Here is an 18,235-nt window from a genome sequence, read left to right on the forward strand (position 1 = left end):
GCTTAAAGATTGGAATTCTAAATTATGTTGAAGTTTTAGCGTAGATTTAATGGTTATATGCTGGTCATATTGTTGTTTTATAAGATTGGGATATAATTCTGAGTTTGGGACAAATTTAGGTAGGAATTGGTGAAGTTAGACTGAGGAAAATGCAGTGAAAATGGTGGAGAATCTGGGTTTTGGGGCTCGCGTAGCGACCCTGTTTTTCAGGCGTCGTCGCCTGTGTGTGAGAAGAGGCCTGGGAGCCTCTCACTTTGCCAAGGTGTCGCAGCTCAAGCAGGGCGCGCCGTAGCCCGTGTTCCATAAATGGCAAAGTGTGCTCTTTGACTTGCAGCGGGTCGCGACCCTAGGGGGCGGGCTGCAACTCAAATTAAGGAAAATGACTAAATTGAAGTTTTAAGCTTGGGAACTCATATGTTAAGGCTCGGGAAGGATCCTACTACCCGATTTAATAGAATTCGATGTCTCGAAGGCTAGAATAATATTATGAAGTTCTTATTTTGTTTAGGGCTTGATGGATGGTTATTATGAATGCATTGTGACTAGGTTTTAATCAATGCTCAGATTAGGGGATCGTGATCGGGATCGCTTTGGGTTGTCAAATCGAGGCAGGAGGTTAGAGAACTATTTGTGCCTATAGAGCTATATGGTGTACTGTTGTGTGTATTTTTTATTGTTATTATGTCATATAAGTGATTGTGACAGATCAGAAAGAGCCAAAAGCGGTCAAAGCCGGGAACGGCAAAGGGCCAAGGTCAGCAATAAGCATGTTTAATGTAGGCCGCCAGGGCGAGATCCTCTAAGGGTGTTGTACACACCCGTTTGGTTAGGACCGCGAACCTGGGGCCTGAAAGTGCACCTCGATCGGCAAAGACCACACCTATGCTTCTGTACTATTATTGTATTACTGTACTGTTGTGTTAATATACTGCTGTGCTATTGTACTATTAGGTTGTTATGCCATCGTGCTATTGTGTTGTTATACTACTGTATTGTTGTGCATTCCAATAGGAACTAGTAATTGTTTGTTGTTTAGATTAAGTATGTATTTGTTGAATTATATCATTGTATGTTGTGCTAGTATTTCCCTTGCTGGGCCTCGGCTCACGGTTGCTCTGCAGTGCAAGTAAGGGCAAGTAAGAGGTCTAACAACCATGAGTTGGAGGGCATGGAGCAGTGTATAAATGTTTGGCCTACCTGGCCACCACGGCTGGGGTTGTTTTGAGGAACACGTGGTAAACATTCGATTTTGTCGCTTAGGTTGATTGTACAATACCTTTGGATTGTAAATGTATTTCAAAATGGTATTTTTGGATCCCAATGTAACATTTTTATGAATTTTAATGAATGACCAACTCTTTATATCTAATGTTCATTAAATGAGTCTTTATTTTGGTTTAATAACACTTTTTAACCTAAAACCTCGATTATCGAGCTAATGGCACATTTATAAATCCCTCGGTAATGACTCTAAGGTAGTAGGACATTATAGGTATCCTCTGCCACGAATTGATGATCTATTTGACTAGTTACAGGGTAAGACGATATTCTCCAAGACAGATCTTCGATCTAGTTATCACCAGCTTAATATCAGGGAGGAAGATATACCGGATTATGCATGTGAGATCCTTTATCACCCGGGGAAAGCCAACGTGGTGGCAGATGCCTTAAGTAGGAAGGGTCCGGGACAGTGGTACAGTGCGAGACAGATATCTAAGGAGATGGCAGAGGTTATGACTAAAGCAAGTATTGAGCTAGTGGTGGGCTAGTTAGCCAACATCACCCCACAGTCTACTCTTTTAGAAAGGATCAAAGAGAAACAGTTAAGTGACCCACAATTGGGAAAGATTAGATGGGACGTCCAAGCTAGAGTGGCTAAGAACTATACAGTGTCAGACATGGGTTTATTGAGGTGCAAGGATCAGATTTGTGTTCCAATGGACACTGGGATCAGATGGGAGATTCTACATGAATCTCATACTACCCCTTATTTTCTACATCCACGCACCACAAAGATGTACCAGGATCTAAAAGCTTTATATTGGTGGCATGGGATAAAGAGGGGCGTGACTGAGTACATGGCAAAGTGCTTGACCTGTCAACAGGTCAAGGCAGAGCATCAGAGACTAGCAGGGCTACTACATCTCTTGATATCCCAGAGTGGAAGTGGGAGGACATCACAATGGATTTTGTGGTGGGGTTCCCTAGGACAGTGGGCCAGCACGATTCAGTCTCGGTCATCGTGTACCGGTAAACGAAGTCAGTTCACTTTTTACCAGTGAGGATGAACTACACAGTTGACCAGTATGCAGATATTTATGTGAGAGAGATATTACGCCTTCATGGGACTCCAAGGTCTATCTTGTCAGATAGGGACCTTATCTTTACTTCCAAAATTTGGGGAAGTTTACAGAAGGCAATGGGTACACAGCTAAAGTTTAGTACAGCTTATCATGCTCAAACTAATGGTCAGTTTGAGAGGACTATCCAGATATTAGAGGACATGCTGAGAGCATGTGTATTGTACTTTGAAGGGTCTTGGAGTAAATACTTGTCTCTGATAGAATTTTCCTATAATAACAGCTACCAGTCGACTATTGGGATGGCACCTTATGAGATGTTGTATAGTAGGAAGTGTAGGTCGCCCATTCACTGGGATGAGATGGGTGAGAGGAAATATTTGGGTTCTTAGGCAGTTCAGAGGACCACAGAGGCTATTGAAAAGATTAGAGCTTGGATTCTTGCATCTCAGAGTAAACAGAAGAGTTATTCAAACCCAAAGCAGAGGAACATGGAGTTCCAACTGGGAGACTATGCCTTCCTTAGGGTTTCACGACTGATACGGGTGACGAGATTTTGAAAGAAGGGAAAGTTGAGCCCTAGGTTTGTTGGACCATTTGAGATCCTAAAGATGATCGGTAAGGTGGCCTATAGGTCGGTTCTACCCCCGACATTATCTAGTGCACACAACGTATTTCATATTTCCATGTTAAGGAAGTATGTATCAAATGAGACTCATGTGTTGAGTTATGATGATTTGGAACTGGAGACAGATTTATCCTATGAGGAGCAGCCAGTTCAAATCTTAGACAGGAAGGACAAGGTCCTAAGGAACAAGACTATACCTTTGGTTAAGGTATTATGGAGGAACAACAAGGTCGAGGAAGCAACCTGGGAGCTAGAGTCAGATATGCGGGATCAGTATCCCAAGCTATTCAGGTAAAAATTTAGAATGAAATTTCGTAAGGAGGGGATAGTTGTAACGTCCAAAATGACCTAATAAGGCTTAGGGTCTTGATTAGGGGGCCTGGATGGAAAAATATGAAAAATTATTTGAATATATGTGATTTAATTATGAAATATGTGTTATGTGATATATATATATATGTATCATTATATGATTACATGAGTTATATTATAATATGACTTGATATGCATGTTTAGGTGTATTAAATATGCATGTGGGCCTGTTTCTTATAAGAATGGAAATTTTCCTAATTTGGCCCGTTATAAGTATATTTAGAATATATGTGATATATGTGTGAGACCACATTATTATGTGGATATATTTGGATTACTCGGCACGAGGCGATCCTAAGGAGCAAGTTAGCGGGAAAGTCACAACGAGACCAAATACCCGACTCGGGGTGAGTCAAAGGGTATTTTGGGTATTGAGTTCATGATCGGGTTATCGGGTAATGGGAATAAATATTTGAAGATATTTTCAGAGTTAGTGAGATTATGAGGGAATTTAGGGATTTTGACCATTTTACCCTCGAGGACGTTTTTGGGTACCTCGAGCCTCGGGATTTACTTAGAATCACTTGAACTCTAAGTAACCTCACAAAACACAAAACGCTTAGCATCCTTAAAACTCTTATCAACTCTCTCTCTCTCCCTTGCAACCGTTCCTTCTCCCTCTCTCTCTCTCTCTCTCTCTCTCTATTTTGGTGTGGATTTCTTGAGGAAAACTAGGGGAATTCAAGGAAATTGAAGGCTTGAATCTAGGGTTTGATTGGTTGCAGCTTTGAGATCATTAAACACAACTAAGGTAAGCATCAATCCCTGTTTTCACTGAGTTCTATTTTGGTTTTTCTAGTGTTCTTGAGCTTTGAGGCTCAAGGGGTTGATTGTGATTTTTGGTGAGTTTTTGGTCAAGTTTTAGGTTCGGTTTTGGTGCTGGAAATATGTTGATGTTGTTCTAGGGTTGAATTATGGTTCTGGGAATTGTTTGAGATGATTTTGGGTAAGATTTGGCTTGAGGAAAAAGCTTGAAATCTGGATTCTTAGGGTTGCATCGTGTTGTGCAAAATAGACACTAAGTGCAAGTGTACACTGTCAACAAGTAATAAGGTGATAAGAACTCAATATCGTATCCACAAGGATTTTTTTTAAGCTTAAAATTGTGAAATTAAAGTCTAGCAAAATGATTAAAAATAAAAGAACCAAACTCAAATTAAAATGGAAGTTGATTTTTTATGTGCAATTAAAAATAACTAACAGCTGAATTTAAAATCTAAATTAATGGGATGAAATACGAAAATTAGTTGATAATGAAATGGTAAGCTAGGATAATTAATTCCCCCTGTTATGCAATTACTAGAAACAATGCTATGAAAATGTTGTGGCACACTGGCAGTTTACTAATCAAGAATTTTAATCAAGTCCATAAGTTTCTGTCGAAATCAATTGGGTCTAACTCTCTAATTAAATTACTTATGTCTAAGACAATTTAATTTCAAGAATTTCATATCAAGCACCAATTCTATTAGATTATGCAAGGCAAAGATATATCTCTATACCCTCACAAAATTAAAATAAAAGAAATTAATCTTGCACCATTCAAGTCTTTTGTCCAATAAGTATAATCTTTTTCAGCAATCTCAACTATTTCAATCATTTACTAAAGGTGATCAAGCAATAGTAAATATTAAGCATGGAAATTACTTGAATGAATAAACCTCAATTAGCATTAAGCATCAATAGCAAAGTTCCACAATTGCATAACAAAGTTTCTTAATTATCCTAACTTTAAGAGAATTAGTTCATAGCTTTAAACACAAAATAACCCAACTTATAATCATCCATAAATCAAAATAAAATGCAAGAAAGAATTAAGTTCTAAGAGAGAAGGGGAAGAAAGAAAGCCAAGAATATTATGGAGTGTCCCCCAAATAGCCCTTCTCTTTTTGTCTTCTTCCTTAGGATCCTCTCTCCTTCCTTCTTTCTTCTTTTAATGGCTACCAAAATGGGTATTTTTTTCTTGCACCAGGCGGCTGCCCCTTTCTTTCTGTCTATTCCCACTTCCCAAAAAGAGAAAATGATGATAGTCACTTGAGTCACATGAGCTAGGGCTTCTCTATTCACGTGCAAGCCCTTATTTTGTCTCTTTCTCCACCTTTTTGGACCACCAATTAATAAAAGCCCAACATTCAGCCCAAAAAAAATATATATTAATGAAATAAAAAGGCCTCAATAATTTATGAGGTGGCAGACAAAAACATATGAATTTCCTTAATGCTGTCTGAACGAAATTCTGTGAAAATACTGCAGAAATCTGATCATTTACTTCTCCATTCAAACTCCAAATCTTCTCTACAGTTTCCACTAGATCTCTTGCCCAACTTCAAAAACAAACATAGCATTTATGAGCCTCTTTTCATCAATTTACAAGCATTAACATTTAATAGCTCTAATTAGCAAATTAACAAAAGCTACATTTAAAATAATTGTAAATCACTTGAGAGACACAATTTTTGCTCAAAATATTAGTTTAACAATGGTAAAATAACTCTATTTCCTAGAGTTATCACACCCCCAAACTTAATTCATTGCTCGTTCCGAGTGATGACACTATTGAACCTAAGAACACAATCTAAACAACACAACAAATAAACAAAATTCAAACGGACGCAAACACAATAATAGAACAAGACACAACAAACAAATGGAACCAATTCTTTCAAAGATCATGCCAAAGTAGGGGAACAAAGCTCTCAAATTTATTATGCAAATGATAACTCCAATGCACTCACAAGCCAAATTCCACAAGTATTAAGATGCTAACAAAATCAAGATTTGAATGCTATTCCCGTGAATGTGTGAATAATTCTTTCCAATCAACTCATATTCCCTAGATCAAGCTAAATCACAATCCTAAGGTTCACTTCATTCCCTCATATGTTGGACTTAATAACCCCTCTCCATTAATGTAGTTGGCTAAGCAATTTAGATCAATAGGTCTTTCTTAGGTGATAATGTTGGCTAGGCTAAAGGTATGGATGGAGGTAAATATTTTTAAGCTAAAACCTTCAACCTAGCTTGCCTTGGACCCCATAAACACCCAACAAGTCCCACTCTTTTTTACTTTGAACCCAAAGTATATGCTCAACTAATACAATTACAAATGCAACTATAAAATCTTTTATTTATTTACAACATTTTTTTTTTAATTTTTAATTTTTCTGATATATATTTTTTCTTTTCTTTTTCTTTTTCTTCCTTTTTTTTTCTCTTTTTTCGATGAATAAAACAACAAATAACATTCAAATAAAAAGAACAAAATCATAACTACAAGGAATTGAGCATATAAATGGGTATGAATATTAACTATGAACACCCCAAGAGAGAAATATACTCCTTTACTCCCCCAAACTTAATCAAGATTATATGCAAGACAAGCTAAACTTACGGTTTGGAAGAGAAGAAAAACAAAGGATATTCACAAATGGATGGGCTATTCAATTTCACGGTTCATCAACAAAATGTTTAGGCCATTAAGCTCAAAGTGGTTCAACTAGGGATAATTTTCAATAGGGTAGGCTCGAAAAGCTCAAACGGTCCAAGAAAATGCCTAAATCCTATCTAACTTGCTAAGCCTCCTAGGATTTCGCCTCAAGGGAATTATTAAGCCAATTCTAAAAGTTTGAACCTTCATGCATGCTTAGTTCTTCTCTAAGGAATTTGGAGTTTTCATGGTTGAATATGTGCATTATATTGAATTCACACTCTCACTAAAATTCAATTAGCATAAAAAACTTTAAGAACTAGCAGCTCATTTACACACAAAAGTTACCACATAACATCATTTTTTTAAAAAAATTTATCATCGAGCAACTCCCAAACTTTGGCACAATGCTACATTCATTGATTCCAATCAACCCTAGACTCTAGACAAACTACACTTAAACCACACATAGAAATTAAGAAAATAACAGAAAGTAAAACATATAACAGCAAATCAAACACACTCCCCCCCAAACTTAGAGGAAAGCAATGTCCTCATTGCTGCCAAACACTAACAACAAAAATAACAATAAACAAGACAGAAACTAAAAACAAATATCAAAATAAACAAAGAAAAATAACATAAAGAGCATAAACAAAAAAAGGGTAAAGAGAAACTCCCTCCCACACGAGTCGTTGCCCGCAACAATTTCCACATCAGAATCATCGTCCTCCTAACTGCCAACATCTTAATGAGGGTCCAAAATATACTTGGGGAACGGAAACCAAGTGCGCAATGCGTCAGGAAATTGTCTCTCTAGTGCATCCCGATAGGATTCATCTCACACCTTAGCATACTTCCAATAGGCCTGCTAATTGGCATAGATTGTATGTAGCAGGTCCATCACTTGAGTGTTCGATAGACAAACACTAGGGGCCGAACAAGAGGAGGCTGGCACTGAAGTAGAGTGACTACTCAGATGAAGGATTTTCTGAATGCAAGCAGGACTAATGTCTTTACGATGACTGGGACCAACAGAAGTAGACAAGGGCACCTCTGCTCCCAAACATAAGTTAGATATCAAGCATGGCAAGAATAATTCTCCAGCACGTTTCTCAGAGCACTCCCTGATTTGTTGCTCAAGTATGCGCCCCACATTGATTGTTTTTCTAGCCAACAGGCAGTAAAGGAGCAGAGAGCGCGAGAACGACAAGTGGGTGGTATGGGTTGTAGGCATGAAGCTGTACTGAATGAAATAGAACCATACCGCAGCAACAGGGATTAAATCACCATGCTTGCACTTATGAGCTCCCTCTTGAAGAATTTTCCACTTGCTGCCAGGAGCAGCGATGACTTTCAGTACTTGGGATCTCAATCCATGGTCCTCGTTATCTAAGAATGTTGAATAGTCATCTTCCATATCTTCTAATCTGAATAGTTGGTTAATGGTGGCAGAAGAGAATGGGACAAGCTTTTTGTGCACCATAACAGTCACTTGGTCTAATGAAATAAGATTAGCATAGAACTCGCGAACCACTTCTTCATCGGGATTAGATTGTTGTTGACAAAAAGTTGTCTAATTTGTCTGAGCTATCACATTGGAGACATAATCTGGCAAGGCTTCTGAATTAGAGCTAGAAACCTAAAAACTTCTTTCACACATCAACTGTTTAGTGGCAAATAAATCATGGAAGCGTTGCTCAGCTTCATCACAGTGGAATTTCTTGGGTGGTCGAGCCTTGGCAACCTTGGAACCCTTAGTTTTCGGCATGATAACAACAATGAAACACAACAAAACCCCAAGAAATTATAACCACAGCTTTGGAACTTTACCAATAATGCCACAAAATTTTAACCCCACGAGCCAACAATAACAAACCAGCTTAAAATCTCAAGTAGAACTGAACTCAAATAATTGCCTCCCCATAAAGGGAAATTCCTGAAATATATATGGTCGAGCTGGAGGCCGTGAGTCTCTCGAGGTGGACAAACTTGAAAAAGGTGAGGCGTGGATGCTCGAGTGGGGCTTCGCAGACCATCAGGGATAGGTGGGTCATGGGTTCCATAGTGGCTGGCTTCGTGGGTCGACTGGGTTACTGTTTCAGGTTGTGAGAGCAGGTGGGTTGTGAGTCGGGCTGTGGGCCGTGGGTTGTGAGAGTGGCTGGGTGTGTGGGTTGGGTCGGCGAAGGGTGGTGGGAGTCGCGGCTGTGGGTTCGTGGTGGCTGGGAGTCGTGGTGGGGGAGATCGGGGCTGTAACGCCCTACTTCCTTAGAGCCGTTACTAAGTGAGTTTTTAAGACGAAACAGTGTGCAATGAACTCGCTAACCGAGGTTTTGAACAAAAGTGTGACTAATTAAAAGTTAAGGCTGTAATCTTTGAAAATGTGGCGTTTCATTAAAACTTCTATCATTAAACATTTGGGATCCCAAAATAAGGTTTGAAAACTAAGTACATCTTGAAATAAGGTTACAGTTAAGAAATCATAAAATCATAGATTATTACAGCCCTTTTCGAATAAACCCCCAACCAAAGTAGTCGGGCAGGCCAAACATGTACGCGTCGCTTCACGCTCTCCGTACTCATGGTTGGTTGACTCAGTCATTGCCCTTACCTGCAACACAGAGCACCCGTGAGCCGAAGCCCAGCAAGAAAACTCATGCAGAACATAACATATGCAATGTATACAGTTTATCATAACAGATAATCCACAAATAAACAAGTCAACCATTAGACTAAGCAAACACGGCCAAGCCGCCCCAGAGCCTTACCGAAGCCTGGGGTATCGGTTCTCACCGCGAGGATAACTCATGTATCCCTTGGGTCCCACCCTGAATATAGCATAACACATGTATCCACCGGGCCCCGCCCTGACTATTGCATCCCATGTGCTAGGTGTTACTTTCGGCCCACGGCCGCCCCGGCTTACGCCGTACTCGGCCCACGGCCGCCCCGGCCTACGCCGTACTCGGCCCTTGCCGTTCATTTCATCATAATCACACATATAGTACATTCGAAATAATCATTCGCATACATCATGATTCATTTAAGGTTAAACATTTGCACATAATACAATCTGGGGCCATGCCCTAACCTCGGGTGTTATAGTTTTCTTACCTGTATTCCGAGCCTCCTGATGCACTAAAGCCGCGAGCATGGTCCTCTAGCACGAGCCTCACCAACAACCTAGTCACAACACACAAGAAACATCCCTCAATACTAATCAACCCAAAACCACTTCCCGGGACCAATCCCGCACTCTCGGGACCTCTAAAACCTTAAAACAACACCCCGGAGACATCCCCCGAACCCCCGGAGCAAAGGCCTAAAATTGCCAAAAATGTGAACCTGAAATTTGCCTTGTGCCGCGGCACAACATTCTTGTGCCGCGGCACACATCAGTCAGGGACTCCCTCGCCGCGGCACGAGAAACCTGTGTCGCGGCACGCCTTCGCAGACCCAGAATTCTGGGTTTTTCCCCTGCATTTTCTCCGAGCTAAAACCTCCCAAATCGTCCCAAACTCACACCCAAGCTCCAAAAACAACTCAAAACTCCAAATAGACCATACATCAACCCATAAACATCATAACCCAACTCAATAACACAATCACACTCAAAATCACCCATTTGATTCCAAATTTCAGAAAACTCAAACCCAAAGGCCAAAAACACAACCCAAGCTTGACAAACCTAAACCATGGCTTCAAAATCTTAAACCACAACAGAAAAGAAAACCCAAGGATTTTTAAAACTCTTACCTCAATCAAGAATCCAACCTTAAGCTTCCTTGGTTCATCCCCTTAGTCTTCAAGTTTCAGCTCCCTTCTTCTTCTTCATGCCCTAGCTTTTTCCCTCTCCTTCTTCTTCTCTTCAAATTATCAAAGCATCAAATGACCAAGCCCCAAACCGTGTACCCCTTAATACCCAGCTGCCATATATCCAATTCCCAGCCAAATGACCATTTTACCCCTCCTTGCCTATCCTTTCCCAACTAACCTCAAGGGCACTTAAGTCCTTTTACTTCTATTTCATTTCTACCATTTTCTATCTAGAACTTGTTACTCTCAGTAGTAACTAATGGTTACCCAGGTTACTCAATCACCAATAACCATTACCCGCTAAATCTCAATCTTAGCCATAAAATTCCCGAAGTACCCCTAGGCTCCTCCCGAGCCGGGTATAGAAATCCCGTTGTGACTCTTAAGTTAATTTTCTCTCCAGGACCGTCTCGGCACGTGCATCACAATAATAACACCACACTCACGTGGTACAATTCACAGAATACAATTATCACATATATGCCCTCAGCGGGCTAAAATTACCAATTTACCCCTATCATGCAAACGGGGTCCACATGCATAATTATTTCACCTAACATGCATACTAACCACGTAGTCATGCACCTCAATGTTCAATTAGTCATATAACATGCTTTAAATCATAACCATGCATTTAATTCATAAAATCACACATAAATCCCAACCTGCCCTCCTGGCACACTAATCAAGGCCCTTAAGCCTTATTAGCGAATTTGGGTCGTTACAGGGGCTGGGTTGTTGTGAGGGGTTATGGTGGCTGGGGATCTCTGGTTTGGTTGCTTGGGGTCGTGTGAGGTGGAGGCAGGAGATGGCTAAGAAATGTGAGGGGCTCAGGGGGGGTTTGGGAGATGGGCTTCGGCCATGAGGTGCGGCTGAGAGGTGGGTTTCGGGTTGTGGCTGGAAGTGATGGTGAAATTAGGGATATGTAAAAGAAATAAATTTTTTTATTAGGGGGGTAATTTCTAAATTTTCCCAGATTTTCTTAAAAAGTCTCAGAGCTTAAAATTTTCCTAGATTTTCACCTATCTCCAATGCTGCAACATTGCTGGAGCATTACTTCCAGACTATCCAAAATTCAAATAATTCGCAAACCAGCCATAAATATCACCAAGTCCTGGCCTAAAACATGTCCAAATACACTGCAATTGACCCATAGAACTATCTGAATCCTCACAGCCACCCTATACTTGAATTTATTCAAATCCAAAACATAGACAATGAGGGCAAGAGGTGAAAAAAAAAAACAAGAACAAAAGAAATGAAACACTATATATTATATATATAATTATATGTATAATTTAGATGCTCTCCAAATGTAACTTTAAGCACAGCAGCTCAAGAACATGATTTCTCAAGGATCAACTAAGGTGAGCAAGGTCTTTCTGCGCTCAACCTCGCCACCCCAATAGTGTTTCAACCTATGCCCATTGACTTTGAATTCACCTCCTTCATTTCCTCTCAATTCCACAGCCCCATGAGGATACACCTTGGTAAGAGTGAACGGCCCAAACCACCTAGGTTTAAGCTTCCCAGGAAACAACTTAAGTCTAGAATTGAACAATAAAACTTGTTGCCCTTCCTCAAATGAACGGGGTTGGATATGCTTGTCATGCCACCTCTTGGTCTTTTCCTTATAAAGCTTTGCATTCTCATATGAAAACAACCACATTTCTTCCAACTCATCAAGTTGTAACATTCTTTTCTCCCCCGCAAAAGATTAAGTTGTAGGAGTGCCCAATAAGCTCTATGTTCAAGTTCTACTGGCAAGTGACATGCTTTTCCAAACACTAGGCGATAAGGAGACATCCCCAATGGAGTTTTAAATGTCGTTCGATAGGCCCATAAAGCACCATCCAACCTCTTAGACCAATCCTTGCAATTCAGATTCACCACTTTTTTAAGCACACCCTTTATTTCTCTGTTAGACAACTCTGCTTGGCCATTGGTTTGAGGATGGTATGTTGTAGCCACCTTATGTTTCACACTATACTTAGCCAATAAACTTGCCAACACTTTGTTCACAAAATGGGTTCCCTCATCACTTATGATAGCCCTTGGAGTGCCAAATCTAGTGAAAATATGCTTGTGTTAGAACCTCATGACCACCTTGGAATCACTAGTCGGATAGGCAGCGGCTTCAACCCACTTAGAGACATAATCAACAGCCACCAAGATATACAAGTTTCCATATGAGGGTGGAAAGGTGCCCATGAAATCAATCCCCCAAACATCAAACAATTCGACTTCTAGTATATTGGTTAGGGGCATTCCATGTCTTTTTGAGATACTTCCAACCCTTTGGAAACGATCACAGCTAGCGGCATAAGCATGAGCATCCTTAAATAGAGAAGGCCAAAAGAACCCGGATGTTAAAACTTTGGCAGCGGTACGTGCTCCCCCAAAATGACCACCACAAGGCGATGAATGATAATGAAACAGAATACCATCTACCTCATGTTCAACAACACTTCTTCTAATCATTTGATCTGCACATTGCTTGAATAGAAAGGGCTCCTCCCAAAAATAAGACTTCACATCATGTAAGAATTTCTTCCTTTGTTGGCTAGTCATCTCTGGTGGCATCAACCCACTAGCCAAATAATTAGCAAAATCAGCAAACCAAGGAAGCTCATGAGAATGGTCGACCCTAAACACTTGTTCAACGGGGAATGTTTCTTTGATGGGGACAAGAGAGTTGGAATCTTCTTCATGCTCCATTCTTGATAAGTGGCAGCCACTTGATTTTCTACCCCTTTTCTATCTTGAATCTCAACATCACACTCTTGAAGCAAAAGGACCCACCGAATCAATCTTGGCTTTGCATCCTTCTTGGCAATCAAATACTTTATGGCTAAGTGATCGGTTTAGACAATCACTTTAGTTCCCACAAGATAGGAGCGAAACTTGTCAAAAGCAAAGATAATGGCTTGTAGCTCCTTCTCAGTTACAGTGTAATTCAATTGAGCTCTTATCAAGGTGTGGCTGGCATAATAAATGGAGTGAAACACCTTGTTCCTTCGCTGCCCCATGACAGCCCCAACGGCATAATCGCTAGCATCATACATCAATTCAAAGGACAAACTCCAGTCTGGTGCAACAATGATAGGGGCTGAAATATCTCTCTTTCAACACTTGAAAAGCCTTCAAGCATGCTCCATCGAAATGGAAAGGTGTATCTTTCTCTAAAAGATTGCAAAGTGGTTTGGAGATCTTAGAGAATTCCTTGATGAACCTTCTATAGAAACCGGCATGCCCAAGAAAGCTCCTAATGTTCTTCACTGAGTTAGGAGGTGGTAGCTCCTCAATAACTTCAATCTTTGCCTTATCAACTTCAATCCCTTGCTTAAATACCTTATGCCCCAAAACAATACCTTCCTTAACCATAAAGTGACACTTTTCCCAATTAAGGACTAGGTTTGTCTCTTCACATCTCTTCAACACCTTAGACAAGTTATTCAAGCAATCATCATAAGAATCCCCGAAGACTAAAAAATCATCCATGAACACCTCTAGAAACTGCTCATCCATATCAATAGAGATATCCATAATACATCGCCGAAACGTAGCAGAAGCATTGCATAAACCGAAGGGCATTCTTCTGAATGCGAAGGTACCATAGGGGCAAGTGAATGTAGTCTTGTGCTGATCTTCTAGGGCCACTGCTATCTGATTGTAACCAAAGTACCCATCAAGGAAGCAATAGTACTCTCTCCCAGCAAGTCTATCTAGCATCTGATCAATGAAAGGAAGAGGAAAATGATCCTTCCTAGTGGCCTTGTTTAACTTCCTGTAATCCATGCAAATCCTCCATCCATTGTCTTCATTCTTCACCACTGTGATCGCACCCTTCTTAGGTACACATTGTACAGGACTCACCCATGAACTGTCAGAGAAAGGATAAATAATGCCAGCATCCAACCACTTGATGATTTCTTTCTTCACTACTTCCTTCATGATAGGATTTAGTCTTTGTTGCCCCTCAACTGAACTTTTTCCGCTGTCTTCAAGCAAGATCTTATGCATCCTCGAATATCTGCAATAGTCCACCCAATGGCCTTTTTGAACTTTCTCAATACTTCGAGCAACTTTTCTTCTTGATCATGGCTCAAATCCGCTAAAATAATGATAGGTAAAGTGGATGATGGACCCAAGTAGGCATATCACAAATGCGATGGAAAGACTTTCAACTCCAACTCAGGTGGCTCTTCAATGGATGGTTTAGGAGCTTTGAACTCCCTAGACGAAAACTCCAATGAATCGAATTGGTTTCTTGTTCTTAACCCTTGAGAATTAGCCTCCAACCAAGTTAAGTACTCCTCCTCATCTTCCTCATTGTGTGAATCAAACAACAATAACCTCTCTAATGGATCGCCAACATTACTAGTCTTAAACTCCCTTGATGCCAAAGAATCTACCACTAAAACCACTGAGCATTCCTCAACCTCATCAGGAAATCTCATAGCTTTAAAAACATTAAAAGTCACATTTTCATCTTGGACCCTCATAGTCAGCTCCCCCTTCTGCACATCTAGTAAAGTTCTTCCTATCGCAAGAAATGGCCTCCCCAAGATAATGGGCACCTCTCTGTCTGCCTCATAGTCTAACACAATAAAATCAGTAGGGAATATGAATTTGTCTACCCTTACCAATAAATCTTCAATCTTCCCATCCGGATAAGCAAGAGATCTATTTGCTAGTTGAAGAGTAACTGTAGTAGGCATAACTTCTCCAATCCCCAATTACTTGAAAATAGACATTGGCATCAAGTTAATGCTTGCACCCAAATCGCATAAAGCCATGCCACAATAAGAATTACCAATGGTGCATGGAATGGTGAAACTCCCAAGATCTTTCATCTTCAGTGGCAGCTTGTTTTGCAGGAATGAGCTACACTCTTTGGTAAGAGCCACTGTCTCAAATTCCCCCAATCTTCTCTTCTTTGTAAGGATGTCTTTCATGAACTTCACATAGTTAGGCATTTTCTCTAAGGCATCGACAAGGGGAATGTTAATATGTAGATGCCTCAAAATGTCTAGGAACTTTTTAAATTGAGAGTCCAACTTTTGCTTCTGAAAACGTTGGGGAAATGGAGGTGGCTGCCTTGTACGTGAGCTGTCTGGGAGCGGAGCTGATGCTGTGGCATTCTGGCAGCATTCTGGGAAGAGGCAGATTTTTCTACACTAGGAATTTCAGCGTCTTTTTGTATTTCCTCATTTATTTGGATTGAAGAGGGCTCACCCTCATGCCCAGAATTTTCCTTGGAATTCTCCAACTCCTTCCCACTTCTCAAAGTGACGGCTTTACAATGTTCTTTGCTCCCATTTCTTGGATTCTCGGTGTCACTTGGTAAAGTACCATGGGGTCTATTTCTAAGCTCATTAGCGAGCTGCCCAACTTGGTTTTCTAAGTTTCTCAATGATGTAGCTTTGCTTTGGATCATGGCTTCGTTCTTCACTATGTACTCCTTCAACATGTTCTCAAGAGAGCTAGATTGCATTGCTTGTTGTTGTGGCCTTTGTTGTGGTGCTTGTGGGGGATAACCCGGTGGGAAATTGGTCTTGGAGGCATAGAAGAATTGCTATGGCTAGCCCCTTGATTAATCCACGAGAAGTTGAGATGTTGCCTCCATGATGGGTTGTAGGAATTAGAATAAGGGTTATTCCTCTTTTGATTCCCCATGTAACACACAGCTGCTGGAATGGAAGGACAGTTTTCAAAAGTATGACCCTCACCACAATACACACAAGAAATGTTCTCTATGGGCCCCATTTGTGTTCCCATAAGCTGCCCCATTGATTGATTCATCCCCATATTCATTGTCTTGAGCATATTAGATATAGAGGACACTTGGGCTGCCAAAGAAGTGATGGCATCTACATCATGAATACCGGCCACCTTTCTACCTGTAGACAATCTAGAAGTGGGCCACTGATAGTTGTTGTTGGATATCCTCTCAAGGATTTCATATGCCTCATTATAGGACTTAGCAAGAAGAGCCCCGTTCGCTGAAGCATCAACCACCATTCTAGTATAGGCATTTTGACCATTATAAAATGTCTCCATCTGGATGCAATGAGGAATGCCATGATGAGGGCATTTGCGCAACAACTCCTTAAACCGCTCCCATGCCTCATATAAAGATTCTTCATCAAGTTTCTGAAATGAAGTAATCTCATTGAGGAGCTTGGAAATTTTAGTGGGAGGAAAATACTTCATCAAAAACCGCTCAGCCAACTCTTGCCAAGTAGTCACTGAATAAGATGGCAAAGAGTTCAACCAAGCTCTAGCTCTATCTCTCTAGGAGTATGGGAACAACTTTAGTCTTAGTGAATCCTCTATCACTCAAGGTAGCTTGAATGAATCACTCACTTCAATGAACAATAGAAGAGGAAGGTGAGGATCCTCTGTTGGCATCCCACTAAACTGGCCCACAGTTTGAAGCATCTGGAACATGACTGACTTCAATTCAAATTGTGCTGCCTGAATTTCTGGGATAATGATGCTCAAATTGAGCTCATGAAAGTAGGGGAGAGCATATTGCCTAATAGTACAATCTTTGTCATCAGCCACAATAACTGCATTTTGCCCATTGTTGGCAGCTACTCCCCCTTGAGCTACTCGATCTTGAGCAGCTCCTGCTAGATTTACTGGTGGATCATGAGTGATTCCTACTAGATTTGCTGCCCTTTGAGCGGCTCCCTATTGAGCCCCTTGCTCAGCATCCATCACTACTACTTTCCTTTTTGATTTTTGTATATTTCGCCTTCTTCTAAAGGTACGCTCAATTTCTAGATCAATGGGAAGTAGATCAAGGTCTTGATTCTCGCTCATACACTATGTAAACCTGAAATTGTACGAGAATTACCCAAGTTAGTACAAAAACAATTTAAACCAAATTGCGATATACTTAATTTCACAATAAATGACTTTAAACAATCCCCGGCAACGGCGCCAAAAACTTGTTGTGCAAATTAGATACTAAGTGCAAGTGTACACTGTCAACAAGTAATAAGGTGATAAGAACCCAATATCATATCCACGAGGTTGTTTTTAAGCTTAAAATTGTGAAATTAAAGTCCAGCAAAATGATTAAAAATGAAAGAACCAAACTCAAATTAAATTGGAAGTTGATTTTTTATATGCAATTAAAAATAACTAACAGCTGAATTTAAAATCTAAATTAATGGGATGCAATATGAAAATTAGTTGATAATGAAATGGTAAGCTAGGATAATTAATTCCTCCTATTATGCAATTACTAGAAACAATGCTATGAAAATGTTGTGGCACACTGGCAGTTTACTAATCAAGAATTTTAATCAAGTCCATAAGTTTCTGTCGAAATCAAATAGGTCTAACTCTCTAATTACATTACTTATATCTAAGCCAATTTAATTTCAAGAATTCCATATGAAGCACCAATTCTATTAGATTAGGCAAGGCAAAGATATATGTCTATAGCCTCACAAAATTAAAATAAAAGAAATTAATTTTGCACCATTCAAGTCTTTTGTGAAATAAGTATAATCTTTTTCAGCAATCTCAGCTATTTCAATCATTTACTAAAGGCGATCAAGCAATAGTAAATATTAAGCATGAAAATTACTTGAATGAATAAACCTCAATTAGCATTAAGCATCAATAGCAAAGTTCCACAATTGCATAACAAAGTTTCTTAATTATCCTAACTTT

The 18,235-nt window shown here is 40.1% G+C and overlaps 1 non-coding gene across 1 annotated transcript; it reads left to right on the plus strand.

Moving 5' to 3' along the window:
• The first annotated feature begins 16,622 nt into the window (after window positions 1–16,622).
• Window positions 16,623–16,729, plus strand: LOC133807547 (small nucleolar RNA R71). Its single transcript, XR_009879453.1, has one exon. It is a non-coding gene; the product is annotated as a small nucleolar RNA R71 (small nucleolar RNA).
• Window positions 16,730–18,235: the final 1,506 nt, after the last annotated feature.

This window comes from Humulus lupulus, chromosome X (genome assembly GCF_963169125.1).
Source record: "Humulus lupulus chromosome X, drHumLupu1.1, whole genome shotgun sequence".
Taxonomy (NCBI): domain Eukaryota; kingdom Viridiplantae; phylum Streptophyta; class Magnoliopsida; order Rosales; family Cannabaceae; genus Humulus; species Humulus lupulus.